The sequence below is a fragment of the Ambystoma mexicanum genome, chromosome 8 (assembly GCF_040938575.1).
Source record: "Ambystoma mexicanum isolate Mex_15411 chromosome 8, UKY_AmexF1_1, whole genome shotgun sequence".
NCBI classification, from domain to species: domain Eukaryota; kingdom Metazoa; phylum Chordata; class Amphibia; order Caudata; family Ambystomatidae; genus Ambystoma; species Ambystoma mexicanum.
Genome location: NC_090929.1, coordinates 467,586,389 through 467,604,047, shown reverse-complemented (window position 1 = coordinate 467,604,047; position 17,659 = coordinate 467,586,389).

Here is a 17,659-nt window from a genome sequence, read left to right as displayed (position 1 = left end):
TTTCATCGAATGACAATATGCTCGAGTCAATTTGACCGAAAAAAAGGGTCGAATATTTTTTTTGGGGGGGGGGTCCTCCCAACCCCCCGTTTTTGGTGTTAAAACACCTTTTTTTAACTATACTAGTGCAAAAAAAATATATACTTTTAAAAAATAAATTCAAACTTTTTGTTTTCGGTCATATTGACTCGAGCATTTTGTCATTCAATCAAATGCATTTGAACATTTGACCGGACGCCGAGACGTATTACTAATAAATAAAGCATCAGTTTAGGCTGGAGAACCTTTGCAAGCCGCAGATATCCAATAATGTATTGATACTCTGTATCAATCAGGTTTCAATCTTTTACACCTACTTCCTCTTGGTTTACACCAAGACAATTTATAATAATCATGCCTTCCTGGTTCCAGTCCACATTCCAGAGCTTTAATGGGTCCTTGTAACCCATCAACAGATCAGAATGAGCATCTTAACCATCAGCCGATACCAAGTCTGCCGGTTCCTTGAACAATCAATGCGAGAGAGCAGTCCAAATTAGTTATGCCTGTTTTGGAGTTGCTTGTATCGCCTGCATTGTTCCACAAGATTCCCCTTACACCCCATTGCTATTCAATGTGCACATATAGCAGGGCTAGTGCACCTTATCTAATTGCAATACCTACAGTTCAAGGTGTAGGTGTACCCCCTTCCTGGGCAAACTCTTGGAAAAGCTGGCCATCTCCCAGCTTACTCTCCACGCTGTATCTTTTGTTTGTCTCCATGACCATCAATCTGGCTTCAGAGTTTCAGAGGCAAGGAAACTGCTCTCCTGAACCCCTGTGAAGATCTGCTCTCTAACTTTGATTCCAGCATTCCTTCTGTCAGCATCCTCCTTGATCTTTCCTCTGCTTTCATCTCGGGCAACCACGCCATCCTGATCAATGAACTCCGTGAGAACCTGGGTATCATGGATCAGCCCCTGGAGTGGCTGACCACCTTCCTTTTGGACTGCCCCTACCCGGTCCAACTTGGTGCTTTTCGCGCCGCCACATCTCTCTCTACCTGTGGCGTTCCCCAGGGCTCTATCCTCCCACCCTGGTTTTTCAACCTCTACTTGGCCCCTTTGGCCCACCTGATATCTACCTTCTCCTCTAACTTTAGGTGTTATGGGGATGACACCCGCTTTCCTTCAGGCTCCCCTCCACCTCTTCTCCTCTCTCGCTAATTCTTGACTGTCAATCTGCGATTCAGGATTGGTGTGCAACCAACGATCTCTGCCTTAATGCCAGTAAGACTGAGATCTTTCTCATTGGGACCCCTGCTTTCCCTCTCTCACTCTGGCCGCCCGCCTTGGGCCCTCTTCCTTCGCAGCAAAAAACCTTGGTGTCATCTTCGACTCCACTCTCTCTTTCTCTCCTCCCATCTCGGACATCGCCAAAAAGTCCAACTATCAGCTGCACCTCGTCAAAGGGACTCTTCCCTCTCACTTTTCCCCAGAAGCTCAGTCTCCAGAGCCTTGGTTCTCTCTAGGCTGGATTACTGCAACAGCCTCTTTCTCAATCTGCTTTCCTCTACTCACCACCCTCTGCAGCTAATCCAGAACAGGACTGTGAGACTTATCCTTGGCCTCAAGCCCAGGCACTGTATCTCTCCAGCCCTGAAATTTCTCCACTGAATTCCGGTGGCTGCAAGGATCAAGTTCAAGACCCTTCGCATTGTCCACAAGGCTTTCTCCGGCCGGGCCCGCACTACATCCAACGCTCTCTTCCAAAATGCCTTCCTTCTTGAGCCCTTCGCTCAGCTACCTCCAACTCTCTAAGGGTTAGACGCTTCTCCAGGCAGAGAGTGTGGGGTAGATCTCTCTTCTCTGCAGGTACCTCCCTCTGGAATGGCCTCCCTGCTCCTCTCAAACCTGAGCCGGACCACCCAAAGTTCCGGAAGCAGCTCAAAACGTTCCTCTTATCTGCTTTCTCTCTCTTCCTCCCCAGCTGGCCTACCTGTCTGCTGTACCGACTGGTTGCTTGGCTACCCTCAGAGTCTCGCTGGGTACCAGGTTCTTTCGTGATCAGTCACCCTTGCACTGCCCCCGGGCCCACTATGCACTTTGTGGCTTTAACTGTAACCCTACAGTCCTGTGTTCTCCTTGCACTACCCAGAGCCGCACTGCCCTGGCTGCAATTACTCGGAGCATTGCTGCCCTGTTTTACCCTCTCCCTTGCGCTCCCCCTCTCCCTTTCCCCTTGCACTTCTTGTGTCGCACTTGCACGATCTGAATGACACAAGGCCTAGTAAGATTTTATCTTGTCCTCCCTCCCTTGTCGTGTCACGCATAGAAACACTTGTGTACAGGTACGTTATAAATGACTTATCATATCATATCATAAAGCCCTGATCCACTTCGGAGTGAGGGATAGATTTGGGAGTCTGAATAACATCTCAGAATGCCTGGATTGCTTCCAACAGAGAGTTGCCCATGCCTAAACGAGACAAAACAGACGAACTGCTAATAAGCAGCAGCTGCAATAACACCATCGTCTTTATATGGTCACAGAAGCTGGATGACACCCTAAGTTGGTGGAAAAGGCCTGCAATCTGGACGACACTGTCTTCCACATGGAACAATGTGATATACCTCAGGTGAACTAGATGGTAAGTCAGCAACCAAACATGTTCAGGGACGTATCCAATGTTGGAATCTGGCCATCAGGTGGAGTGCACAAAAAGACTAATGTTTGATGTCAAAATAGTGAAACATCTTTTATGCAGCGCAACCCAAAACACAAATAAGTTGCAGAAGAATAAGGCTGTGAAGGCATGTATAAACCTGAAAAAAACACAAGCACGTAAACCCAGCAACGAAAGCATTGTAGTGGCTTCTGGTGGAGCAACGCAACCGCTAGAGGCTCTCTGCAGTTGATTCTGAGACAAGAGGCCTCATTACAACCCTGGCGTTAAGGGGTTAACGGCGCCGTAAAAGGCTGCGGCGCCGTTAAACCCTTAACGCCAGATTCACACTTTAACGCCTGCTTTTTGCAGGCGTTAAAGTCCAACCCGCTAAGGGACCTTGGTGCTAATTACGGCACCGTAATTTACGGTGCCGTAATTAGCACCTTCCCTATTCCCATTGAGCCCTATGGGCCAAAAATGGGAATGGGGAAGAGGCCATGGTGAATGGGGATTTACTGCCCCGCCAACCTTGGAATGGGGCGGTAAATCCGCCACCCACCATGGCGGAATCCGGCATGGACCATGGTGCTAATAGCACCATGGTCCAACGCCAGGGTTATAATGAGGCCCAAGGTCCTTTATATGCGTAAAGCCAACCCTACCTGATCTGCCTGACAATGCTCATAAAAGAGGATGATGGACACTTAGGGCTTTGTCATGTGTGTGAGGGTCATTGTAAAACGTGGTGTTTTAAATGCTCCTATTTTTATAACTACCGCGCTCATCCTCCCTTTCCCCCTCTTCCCCTGGCACTTGCCCCTTGGCCCGCCGAGCACTTGCCCGACCCCACTCTTGGGGGCATCCCACTCCTGCACTAACCCCTTGTCTTGCACTTGCACGCTAGGATTGTCGCAAGGCCAATATAACCGTTTTTTGTTGTTCTACCTTTGTGAATCCTATTCCACCCCCCCCCCTGCCACGGCCCCCGGGACTCCCCCATCTTGTCTTGTTGTGCCTGAAAACACTTGTGTATAGGCGCCATACAAATGTCCAATAAATAAAATACTTCCTAATTATGAGTTGTGATTGCAAGGGATATTTAAGGTAAGGAACACATAGAAAGTACTGCCTGAAGTACAAAATGTGCATATATCCCATACAGTGATTTCTATGTAGCCAATACCCCAAATATCCCCTGCAATTCCCTCTCATAAATAGGTGGCCTTTAACAAAACAAACCTCTTTCCCCTTGCCACCATTTCCATAATTAGGCCCTGCGTGTGTTGGTGAACAACATGAATTTATCCTTGAGCTCAAAGCACGAGCACGGGGTTAGGAAAGGCTTAAAATCTATTTATAAAAAATAATAATAAACTTTGAGAGCTTGAAGACCACAACCGGTTTCTATCCCACGGCCACACCACCAAGGAATGAGACCCTCTCACCCAGTTGCATCACGTCACCTGAATGCATCGTTCATTTTCATTTTTTTATTCTAGTAGGTGGGTTTTTTGCTTTTAACTTTTCAATGGAGGAACAGATGGCCCGGCATGCGAAGAGAAGAAGCCATCATCGATGGACTACACATGGCTGGCAAGACTCTAATTGGCAGCTTCTAGTTCTTTCACTGCTTTCCCTAGGAATGAAACGAAGTAAACTAGACAATAGGCCTAGAGAACTCTTCAGAGCCAGCAATATCTTTATAATGGAGAGTCTAGTCGTGTTTGTGTCATATACAATCAGAAACGCTGTTTATATTTTTTTTAATGTATTTAGGACCAGAAATGATTTCAGGATTAAAAAAAAAAGCATCGATGCCAAACATCACGTTCATTGCAATTGGATTGTTTCACTTTCAAAAATGGTAGCGCCTCCTACAGACTAGTTAAATCTTCAGAGACAGAGGGGTGCGTTTTTTCAATTGGAAAAACGGGTTTTGAGGGAATAGTTTAATGATGCACATCGAGTTTTGATTTCTTTCCATCAAAATCCCCCGAATGTAAATACATTTTTTAATAAAATACTAGTTTGCCTTCCGAATCGGACCTGTGGCTGACTTTGTTCCAGGTCGGGTGTATTATTACTCTGTCAGGGCCGCAGGCTGGGGAACCTACGCAGGGGGATTGAGGATGAAGCGGCAGAGAAGCAGAGGAGGTGGCGTAGGCACAGGAGGCGAAGGAGGAACCAGTTGGCCATGTCTGACATCAATGTCCAGCAGGTAGCACCCCACAGGCAGCCCCCAATACCCTGCATCAGTGCCTCGCCCTGGAACCTGACCCCAAGCTAAATCCACACCTTGTATCGGCTTAACAGGGAGACCATAACATCAATAGTCACCCTCATACCAATTTCGGTTGGGTGATATTGTATGTAAATATGTGCTATGTAAAGCGCTTTGGATTAAGGCGCTATATAAATAACACATCATTATCATTCATGATGCCATCAGCAGCCTCATGAATACACAGACTGCCATGCCCCCCTTGCTGAAGGTAGTGTCCGTATTGCACTTCCTTGCGACCAGCACATACCAACACACCAACACACTGTGGGTGAGCTGCATGGCCTGTCACAACCCTGTTCTTCCAGGGTCTTGTTTCAGGTACTGAATGCACTGCTGCGCCATGTGACAGACCACATTGCCCTAACCCGAAACCCTACCCAGGTTAATGCTACCAAAGTGGCCTTCCATGCCCTGGCAGGCATGCCCAAATGCATTGTTGCGTTAAGATTGCACACATGTGGAGTTGGTGCCCGGACATGCCAATGAGGCAGTGTATAGAAACCGAAAACAATTCCACTCCCTCAATGTGCAGATGGTCTGAGATGCAGAACACCTCATAACCCATTGCTGTGCATGGTTTCCGGGATCCACACATGACTCAATGGTCTTGTGGAACTCCACGTTGCCTGTGTACATAGCACAGCACATCAGAGAACACACCTGGCTGTTGTGTGAGTAGAATGACCAATACATGACCTCTGTGTAGGGGCAGTGATACGCACTCACCAGAGTGGACCAGGCTGTTGGGTGAGTAGAATGACCAATGTATGGCCTCTGTGTAGTGGGGGGGCTAGGCAGTCACCAGAGTGCACCTGGCTGTTGGGTGAGTAGAATGGCCAATGCATGACCTCTGTGTAGTGGGGGGGATAGGTACTCACCAGAGTACACCAGGCTGTTGGGTCAGTAGAATGACCAATGCATATGCCCTCTGCGTAGTGGGGGGGATAGGCACTCACCAAAGTGCACAAGCCTGTTGGGTGAGTAGAATGACCAATGCATGACCTAGAGGGTGGGGGTCGGGGGTAAAAACACAGTCAGCAGAGCATGTGTCAAAAGCAACCCAACGCAAATGCATTGCATCCCTTATTCCAAAGGTATGTAACGCATGTACCAAACAGGCATATGGATCACACACAATACCTATCAAATGAAAGTCAAAAAATGCAACACAAAACTACCACATGTACCACAATGCATCAGACAACCTACAAATGTACCTGCTAAAAGGCTATGCACATCCCCTACTGCCTGCTTCACAGACAAGTGCAAATGCAAAACTACACACCATCATAATTGAAGGCCACACCAGGTATCCAGTACACGGACCTACACAACTGATCAGCAAGCACCAAGTGCCCAGTACAGGTCATACACCCACCTACAATTGACATATGAGCACTCTGAAGATCTTGATTAGCATGGTGTAGCATGCAAAACACACAATATGAAAGAACAATGCAGTGGGGTTGGTCATCAATATGTGAGAGACATCAATGCCAACACGCACCTGGGCCACATCCGTAGGCCTGCGGGAAGCTCTAGCTTGCCCCTGCTGGGGTTGTGGTGGACACCACACACATCACATGCACCTGGCTTACAGGTGACACAGGTCCATTACAGGTTTCTGTGGCACAGGAAGCCAGGTGTCGGTAAATTGCAAGTCCCCATAAACATGGATTGCCACAGTACGCAATGGGGATATGTACATGGGAGTATTGTCACCTGTGAGAAAATAGCTTGTGCTCCCCTGAGCACACTGCCTACCGGGCCAGCTTCCCAAAGCAGTGTCTGGCCTCTTGTGTGCTGCGGGTGCGGTAGGCAGATAGCACCATACAAGATAGGAGACTCCTAGCAGACAGCCAGGCACCCTTGTTTCCATACAAGCCAAAAACCATGTAGTAGCATGGAAGGCCATATCATGACTGCAGAAAGTGAACAAGCCAAACAGTCTCAGATCAAATGAGTGACCAAACATTTTTATATCCCCATTCTGTACTCCCATGCAGGTGGTGCCAGATACCCCCTCACGCCATGGATGATGACACCCGTTAGACGGCCACGGAACGTGTATTAGGAGGCCTACAAGGGCACTATAGAGCAGACATTTGGACTACTCAAGGCAAGGTTCTGCTGCCTCAGCCAATCCGGTGGGGCACTTATATATAGCCCCATCAAGGTTGGCAAAATTGTACTGGCATGTGCAATGCTGCACAATAGGTGTATTCAACGCAACATTGCACTGCCACTGGACATGGACCCTGCAGAGAAAGAGTATGGGGATGACGGGATGCCAGTGTGACCCCTGCGGGATGCCATGGATGGGCAACACGCACAGGATGCACTGATACACAACTTTTTTTTAACATTACTCACAAGCACATGGTGCACAACTGGTGGCACATATTTTCGAGCACTTCAATTAAATAATTAATACTCATGCACAAACAGAATGTCCAGTCGTGATTGATATGCAGAACCCAGTGTATTCTTAATTAGATAATAGAAAAACAGGTGCAACATCACTACCCGGCCAAACTCACACTCCCCAACTGTCTCTCCCAACTATGGACCACCCTCCGACTCCCCAAACTACCCCCCCTCCCTCCGACTCCCCAACTATCTCTCCCAACTATGGACCGACCTCCCACTCCCCAACTTACCCTCCCACTCCCCAACTAGTTACACAGTTACACGTGGAGCAAGTGTCCATGGTTCCACACTACTTGCGGCCATGCTTGGAGGCATGTGTGTGCTTGTGAGAGGAGCCAGACAGGTGCATGGATCTCCTCCTAGGGCGTGAGTCGGTACATGCATGTCTGGAGGGCCAAAGCCATTGGGCCTCATTACGAGTATGGAGGTAGCCATGGTGCTATTAGCACCATGGCTACCCCCATACCGTGTCTGGGTTCCTTGAATGGGGACTTACCGGGTCATTCCAACCTTGGAGGACCCGGTATTTCCACATTCAGGGAACCCATCCCCATTCCCATTCAAGCCCCCATAGGGCTCAATGGGAATGGGGAGGGAGCTAACAACGGGCCCGTTAATAACGGGCCCGTTGTTAGCTCCCTGGTCCTTTAGCGGCTCCCGCTAAGGGACCTTGTAATGCGGTGGTAAGGGGTTAACGGCACCAGCATCCTTACCGGCGCCGTTAACCCCTTACCGCCGACCTCGTAATGAGGCCCATTGTCTCTGCAGTATTTGACTGTACGCTATTGCCCTCACGGACCCTACTAGCCAAAATCACAGTGGCACAAGCTGACCACCCAATGGCCCGGGCAACCCGCCATCCGATTGCCTGATTACTCACCATCATCAGACAGGACTCTTCCAGGGGCTGCTGCACCAGGGCAGTGTGTGTGTCCTGTCACTCCTCCATGCATTGAAAATGCTCATTCATCTCCCGTACTGAGTGGTGGGGCGAGCACTGTGGACTTGTCGGGCTCATGGGGCTGAATGTGCCCAACACATCCGGGGTGTGATCTGTGTTGTCGCCAGTGTTAAGGCCTGCCTGACAGCTGCATCCCCATCACTGCAGCCTTTGCATGTGCGTTGGGATGCTGGGGTGTGGGGGATTTACGTCCCTGTGGGATTCCAATTGGGGCTGCCTGTGTGACAGGGGCAGCTTGGGGGGCAGGCACAGGGGCTGCCTGTGTGACAGGGGCAGCTGGGGGTGCAGGCACAGGGGCTGCCTGGGTGACAGGGGAAGCTGGGAGTGCAGGCACAAGGGCTGCCTGGATGACGGGGGCAGCTGAGGATGCTGGCACAGGGGCTGCCTGGGTGTCAGGGGCATCTGGGGTATCCACCGGCTCAGCCTGATGTACGGTGGCAGTTGTCACTTGCACAATGCCTGATGTGCTTGCATGGGGCATTGATGGACGTTGTGATGTGCCCCTTGCACATCCGCTGGCCCTCGATGGCTCAGGTTGGCTGCCGTCCGTGACAAATGATGTCCCTATGGGTGAATGAAAGGCATGATGTTAGAGACCTGCCTGGCTAACAATTGTACATTTACATGCGACACAGCGATTGTGCAATATTACAGTGTAGGGGCATGCAGTTCTGCATGGAATATCTAAATCATGCATGTGTTGTGTAGACTCACATGTGACACAGCTGTGCTGGAACTGCTGACATGTACACCTGCGTTTGGCTGTGGGTAGTGCCATGCCGGTCTGAGTGTGTGCAGGTATTTGGGATGTGTTGTGGGGGTTGTTCATGGGGTGTGTGCCTGGACTCGATGTGTGACCAGGTTGCATGCCAAGGATGTGTGTGGGGATTTCATGGTAGGGTTGGCAGGGTCACGTAAGGGGCATGCACTCCCCAATGGGTGGGTGCCCATGTGCACGTGTTGGTGAGGACCTACCAGTGTTGTGCTGTGCTGGCACTGGCAGCACAGCAGACACACATGCAGTACTCATGACCAAGATGAACAGTGTCTGCATCGTGGAGTCTGTATTTTTCTATTGTCAGTTGAGTCTGCCTATGAGTGGTTTATCAGTGTTCTCTGGTGCGGGTTAGAGGGTGGGGCATGGGAGTGCTGACTCTGGTCAGGGTGATGTGGCCAGTGCTATGGCCATTTATGTGCAGTGATGGTAGAGGGTGGCCAGATGTGAGCTTGATAATTGTGCAGTTTGTGTACTCGGCAGCCTCAATAGGTGTCCCAGCTACCACCTCTGCTGCACCGACTCCCTCAATGCCCTACAAATGCAGCACACAGCTGCACTTCTCCTCCCAGGGCAGCAGCTTGATGGGTGAGGGTGGTCTGCCGCCTGTATCTGTGCTTTGACTGCGGTGTGCATCAAGAAGGTTGCGATCCCCAGCCGCAGGTCGTCCCACCGCGTATGGCAGTCTTTCACAATGTGTGCTGTCACCCCCACAGCAGTCACCTTTTGGGCAGATTCAGCCCAGATTGCCTTCCTCCGGAGCTGCGTACTGCAGCGCTTGGCCGCTGAGAATAGCTCCCCGGCATTGTCAAGAATGTGGTCCACCAGAATGGTTCACTGGCGGGTTTGAGGAATCCTAGATGATATGTCCCTAGATAGGTTCTGGCTGTCAGAAAGGCTGGATGGCTTCAGGCACAGGGAGGTTGCTGTGGATTGTGATTTTTGTAATGGCTGGCGGGCTATTTCTGGATCCGGTGTTTCTGGCGCCGTGTCCGCGGTGCAGCTACATCCGACATGCACACAGCGCACCGCCAACATTGGTGGCGGTGTGCCTGTCTCCACCGGTGTTACTGTGATGGCGGTCGCACTGGTTCCGCAGATGGGGCATGCATGGCTGACAAGGCTGAATCCTACCTTGTTTCCGCGCCCTACGGTGGCGGAACCGGTGCCTCTGCCATCACAGTAACACCAGATTTTTTGTGCCACACTCTGAATGAGGCCCAGAGTCTTCAATACCACCTCCACCTCCGGACTACTGCCTGGCAGCTGTTTAGATAACTCCTGTTCACAGTTCCATTCCCAATACAACCAAGCAGAGGCGTAGCCAGGATTGTCTAACAAGTGCGGCCTGAAGCTAATACTTTGGCCCACCGCAGTGACATTAACATCTGTAAATGCCCACCTAGCGCTACTGATTGGGCATTTACAGATTTTGGGTGGGCTTTGCCGGCACAGGCCCTACCCTGTCTATGCCTCTGCAACCAAGTTAAGTATTATTGGTAGTGTAGTGTTGATCCACTTAAATCTGCAGACCGTCACCTCAACACAAGACACAGGCTAATGCAACCATGGCTGTCATGCCCAGCCAATCAAATAGCAACATCTGCTCTGCTTCCACTAACACAAAGACAATTCCACCAATGTTCTTACATGACACAAAGCACCAAGAGAGCAAACCCCCTGTAACGGAAGCTCCGAGCAAGTGTTCCAGCTGACATGGAGGCAACTAGAAAAAGTGGCAGCACGCAGGTATTCTCAGTCGCATGTAGTCCCCTGGGTATGCCATTCATAGAATATTGTCCAGACTACTAGGTCCTCACAATACTTCTTCGATACCTCTTCTTCCTGCCCGCCTGCAGGCAGCTCTGGTCCGGGGTTGATCACATTTCTTGGGCTGCTACTAAAAAGGTCTCACTTTCATTGCAAATCCACCCTTTGTTGTCAAATGCCAGGTCTGATGCAATAGGCGCAGGGATCGGCATTGGTGTTAGAGGGGCAGTTTATGAATGTGAGATCTGTGAAGGAAATGCAGAAAACAAAGGTGGAGGGAGTGGGGCGGGCAGGGGAGTTCCACATTGCCTTTTGTTTTGTTCCTCCTGTTTTTACATTTTGCACAGGTGGATGGGAATCAAAGCGGGTGCATAAACTCATCCACAGAGCCCAGAGACGCCTGCATTGACAGTCCAGGGACGTGGCTTTCATGTGAGGCTGAGCTCATGCGGTCTGAATGACAAACAGGAAATACAAAGGAATAAAAGAAGACAAAAGGAAGCAGTTGGCTTTCATTGGTCCCTTCCTAACTCTTTCACTGCCAGACTGCTGAATATCAAACGTTGAGCTTTCCAGTGGATTAAACCAACAGTATGAAAGATCATGCTGTTTCTCTACAATAAAAGGTCAGAATGTCGAGCTCAGAAAGGGAGGCTTTTAAAAGTGAGATGGCAGGCCCAGCCTTCCCTCAGGCAGCACCCTGGCAAAACAAAATGTGCCCCACCCAGTGAAGGTGTGACTGGCGTCAGCATGGGCGCTTTTCACTTAAATGGGGTGGCGCCAACCCCTGGTTTGAGCCACCCACTTTAAGGAGGTTGCAGGCAGAAGGCAGCAGGCTGCATTGGTGTCTGAGTGCTAAGCCCTGGGCTCTGATTGGGAAAGGGGTGCTAGTAAGATCCTGTCAGATTTCTCACCTGTGAGAGCAGACTATTTACATTTAAACATTCATTCATGTGGCAGCAGCAGCAGCAAACCTACAGTGGCAGAGGACAAAAGCCCGCCCAGGCGATATCAATATAATGACCAGCTATCAAAACTGTCATTCAGCCAACCCCCACCCCAAAATCAAATGTGGGCTGGCTCCACCACGGTGCCAGCTCAGGGAATCTCTTCAAAGCTACTTCATCCTGACGTGGCAACAGCACCCTATGTAAAAGAAAAGCTCCCGGCGCCAGCCAGGTGAGTATTGTGACCAGTGAAAACAGCAGAGTTCAACTTGCACTACTCACTCAAAAAGATTTCTTGCTGAATCATCACTATCACAGACATGTTTCAAATGTAAAATTGTGAGCAGCAATTTAAAATCTGAAGCTTGCATTTTGCAAACACATTTTCTAGCCTGGAAGATATGGGTCATGACCCTAGGCTCTACCCTCCTCCTCCCGAAGAGCCCAGAGTTTTGTTTTTGGGCAGCAGCACCCTCTAAATGAAAAGCTCCCTGCTCCAGCATGGAGCAGATTTTCACTTTAACAGGGTACCTTCACCACGCCAGCTTGGGGAAGCCCTTCAAAGGCTGCCCTGTGCTGGTGTGGCAGCGGCGACCAGTGCTGCAAATGGAAATGATTGACTGAGGGATACCACAGGGGATGGGGGAGCGCAGACGAAGGGGAAAGTAGTGCCCCCCAATAAATCAACATTTCCATTTCAGGAAATTGAGTTCTTAACAACTGGACAGTAACCTAAGAAAGGATGAACGTTTCCTGTGGTGGTGTAAGCAAAGTATAAATGGTGCACACCTTTTAACGCTACTAAGCTGTACTTAAATGTTTTCTACAGAGTACAAGCATAACAAGGTTCTCAAGGGCCTTCAGCAGAGATATTCCAGTGGGTAAAACTCTCGACTTTGGTCCTGAGGACCTGGGTTCAAATCATAACTGTCACAGAACAGCTTAAAAACAATAAAAATGTTGAATAGCACAAATGCATTCCACTGAGACATGTTATGCCAAATCGGGCCCAATGGCCAGCGCTGGTTGGTACTTCTTAAAATGAAAAACATCCCGCTCTTGTGCTGGAGTGCCCGGAGCCAGCATAGCAGCGGGGCGCTTTTCACTTTAATATGGCACCAACCACCACGCCAGCTTGGGGAACCCTTTCTGCTGTGTGAGTGGTGACTTATTCTAACGAAAAGTGCCCTGCTCTTGTGCTGGAGTGCTCTGCGCCTGCATGAGAGCGGGCACTTTTCCCCAAGCTGGTGTTGCAGCAGTGACTTATACACATGAAACGACGGGCTCCCGCGCCCTACAACGGAGGCAAAGGGGGGGGAGAATCGAAAGATTTCACAGTAAACGGGGCTCCGGCAAGTAGTTTCGAAACGGCGGGGAAGGGGGGGGTTCAAGAGATGGGGGGCACTCGTGAGTGGCATCTCCAGTTGAGCTAAAAGAAACACATGGGAGGGGGGCCCTGGAATGCGGGGGTAGGGGCCAGGAGGAGCAGGGGGATAGTTTGGGAGGACCCTTCTTTAGCGAAAGGCAGGGAAAGACGGTGGGGAATAGAAGGTGGTTGGTTGAGCTCGGGGGTTTGATAGCGCGGGATGGATGGGGCTCTCGTGAACAGGAGGGTGCTATGGGGAAGAGGGGCTGGAGGGGAGGGGACAATCCAGGCAGGGAGAGCTAGGACAGCCCAGGGTCTTGGCGGAAGGGGGAGGGGTGCTCCATAGCAGGACGGGCCAAGGGAAGACCTTTTTGGGGGAGAGAAGTTTAACAAAGATCAGCAAACCCACCAGGGAAAAGGGGGTTTTGGAATCCAGGGGTCAGGGAGCAAAAAGGGGAAAGGAGACCGGAACGCATCCTTTAGAAGGAGCCAGAGCGGAAAGAAAAGAAAAATTAATGTAAGACATGGAAGGGAAAATTGCACGTAAATGGTGAGGGGGAAAGTGAAATGGAAAGTAAAAATGTAAATGTGAAATGTGTAATGTGAAATGGCCAAAGGGTAGAGAGGGACTGCTGAGGAAGGGGCTGGGCGCCTGGGTCGGGTCCTTAAAGGACCCGAAGGGGCGGGGGGGGAAGCTGCATTGTCTCAGTGCAGAATCCTGAGTTAAAACGGAACACCTGTAAGCTAACTCCTAACTTTATGAATGTAATAAAGTTTGCTGTGGCAATTTTTCTCCCACTCATCCAACTGGCCATGCCTCTCATTTGGGACGTAAGGAAGGGGGCTCCGTGGGAGGAGGTTAGACATGAAGGAGTGCGTGAGTATGAATGGGCGACTGGGGGTGGGGGGGGCAATTAAGCACAAGATGGCTGCCGCCGGGCCACCCCGCTGAGGGTGTCGGCGCTAAGCACCCTGCTCCAGTGCTGGCGCTTGTTGCTCCAGCTCGAGAGCCGCACGATTTTCATTTAAATAGGGCACCTCCACCCCATAAACTGGGGGAGCCGTTGAAAGACTCCCCGGAGCTGGCGTGGCAGCAGCGCCCTTTGTAATTGAAAAGTTGCTCCACCATGCTGGGCGGCATCCAGGGACGTCATTTCACCAAAATGCCAGGGGCAGCGAAAGTGACATCACATGAAGTTTGACCTCTGAAGACATCACAGGAAGTGATGTCATTTGACCCCAATCTGAAATGACATCATGGGAAGCGATAGAAAAATGACCTTTCATCCCTTTAATGATTCTAGCAATTATTGTATAGAATTCCATAAAGACAAATTGTTTGTTATTCCTATTCTTTCTTATTTAGGGTCACTGCTCAAAGTGTTACACTTGTGGAACCCCCTGTCTTTTTTAAGATGCCCCAACATAAATTCCAGCCACTCCAGAAACAGGGTCACATGGCACTGGCCACAGCCCAGGAGCTTCAAGGCGTAAAAAAAAAAAAAAGGTTTATTTTTGTTTTGTCTTTTTAGGGGTATCAAGGGAGACCCCAGGGGTAGCAAGGGAAACCTCAGGGGTCGCAGTTGCGACCCCCAAATGACGTCCCTGGCGGCATCAGCACCCAACTTAAGTGAAAACCTTCCCCCGGGGAGGAGCGTTTTAGTTACATTGGGCGCCACTGCTGCTGAACACAGTGGAAGCTTTTATTATACATGAGGCGCCCCTGCCGGTGCCGCGCCAGCACAGAGAGCTTTTTAAAGCCTCCTCCATGCTGTTGTGGCGCAGGCTCTGGCACCCTGTGTTAATTATATTATTTTGGCACCCTGGGCAACCACCGAGATCACACATGCCTAAGGCCAGCCCTGTGAGAGGGCCTAGGTTGGTTTACCCAAAAGCCACAATCCCATGGAGTCAACCTGTTCCTTTAATATGACCCTAGGGAGTTTTCACTGTGTTTGGATGGGAAGCAAGGAACACGGGCAAGGAGGGGAAGTTGTGGGGTGAGAATTGGTTATTTACTAAAAAGGGCCCGACTAGTGAGGGCTACATGCTGGTCCCCTAAGGGAAAATCTAGAAAGAAAGATACAGACACCAGGGTTGAATAAAATATACTTTAATTAATGTTTGTGTGTGATTGTTTTATTTTGGGAAAGTGCATCTAGCCCCCATGGGGCTGGGTGGACTGTTGAGAAAAGAAAAGGAAAAAACAAAGGAAAAGAACTCCCCTAAACAAAGGAACCAAATTCCCCTGCCCAAGAATGGACTGGGCACGGGAGAAAATAATCTAAAGGCGAGTTTGAAGAAAAAGAGACAGTTGAAACGGACAGTTCTAGAAACGGAGAAACAATAACAGAAGAGAGAAGGAAGAAAGAAAAAGGGGAGAGAACAAAAAGAAACTCAACCACTGTAGGGTGCTGCCTCAACCGGCCCCACCAGAGCGCAAAGACATTGAGGCACCAGCCACGCATTCTGAGAGCCCCCTACCGAGATATGCATGGTGCATGTCAGCGGAAGCCTGGCGGCCCAATGGGACATGGCAGCAGTTGGCCCGCCCAGTGGTCCGACGTTACAGGCCCAGATGTGTGAGGGGAATGAGCAGCATGTACGGAGCTGCCTGCGCCACAAATGAGCTGCCTAGTCCAGGCTGTGTGAGAGGGGCAGCCCAAATCATGCAGCCCATCTGAGTCCCAAGTTGTCCCACCTCGTGGCCGGCGAGGCTGGTCCCTGTTAGAGAGTCCTCCCGGGCCGCGTTTCCAGGCAGCTCGGAAGGTGAATAGCTGAAGCCTGCTCTGCCCTGAAGGGCATAAGGCATAGTGGTGAGGAGCAGGATGCTGAAATCCCAGGGTTGCCTCATCATAGCAGCATAGGTAAAGAAAAGCCCTGGTTTGCTACGGCGAGGCAGCTAGGGTGAACCTCTGCCCTCTGTGTCACTCTGACGTGATGCGGACGGGGTGGGCTAGGAAGAGCTGAAGGTCAGGGGTGTGGCAGTGCCTAATGCCCCCTTAAGTAAAGATGACACCCAGGTCACGTTGGTGATTTGAACTAGGCAAGGAATGTGTGCTGTGAGGAACCTGAGGGCGTCCTCACTTCTCCACTTGAATCCTCTCGGGTGTCACTTTTGGATCCGAGTCCTGGGGGTGGATATGCAAGGGATGATCACCCGGGTGAAGGGAACTTGGGGAGTGGGGAGAGCTTGTCCTCAGGTGTGACATGGCATCCCCCATTTCCTTTTCATAATGAACCCTCCATCCCACAAACCTTCATAGGCTATTGTCATCCCTTTCCCTGTCCCCCCCCCCGAAACATTCCCCAAGAATCAAAAGTACTTTACTGAGATGAGGAAGATACCAACTAGAACAACACATCCTCATTCTAGTAGTGTACACACATATATGCCTCAACTGGTTACTGAGACTAGAAGGAGGACAGCAAAAGTAAGACAGGACTACTGCTTCGGCAGTGAGCGGTCTAGACCTTGTTTGTCAGGATGGCGAGAACATTAAAAGACGGCAGCCTTGCAGAAATGGAGACTGAGTCAGAGTGGCTGAAGCCAGCTGGGAGAGCCTGACCCACAATCAGTGGCTTGTGCTTAGACGAGAAGATAGCAGGATTCCAGAGGAGTACAGAGCCGGAGCAGCGGAAGGAGGATGCAGAGCGAGATGAAGGTTCAGGCTGGGCTGCTGGAACTAAGCAGATGAGAGCCAGAGGACCCGCAAGGAAGTCTCCGGCCTGCTGACAGCCTGCCAGTGAGAAAATCGAAGCCACTGAACGCCAGCCCACCACGAAGGCAAGCCGCCATGGAGAGACGCTGAACCGTGGCAGGCAGAGACTCGCAGAACTGTTGTATGCAGAGACCAGTGAGTCCGCCTAGAGAATGGGGCCCGGGCATGGCGAGGTTGAGCCTGTATGAATTGATACTTTTGAATACCGGACTAAACAATTATAAGTACAAATGCCGAATGAATTGAGAACCACTATACGTACTTTTGAATACTGAACAGACTAAAAGCAAGTTTTGAGCACTCGTGAATATTGAATGGAGTGAAAGAAAGGTGGTGAATTGGGCTGATACCACAAACTGTATTATGTGAGAAACCAAGTATTGGCTAAAGCCAATAGAATTCAAGGAATAGTACTGTTTGAGAAAACAAGCATTGGCAATAGCCAAAAGAGTACAAGGAATTATATGTTATGAGAAAACCTGCATTGGCAAGAGCCAGAAGAGTTTAAGAAAGTGTAACATCACTTTACTGAGACGAGGAAGAGACCAACTAGAACAACACATCCTCATTCTAGCAGTGTGCACACACATATATGCCTCAACTGGGTACTGAGACGAGAAGGAGGACAGCAAGAGTGAGACAGGACTACTGCTTCAGCAGTGAGCAGTCTAGTCCTTGTTTGTCCAATCAGAATGGCAGGAACTTTAAAAGGCGGAAGCCTTGCAGAAAAGTAGCTGAAGCCAGCTGGCAGAGCCAT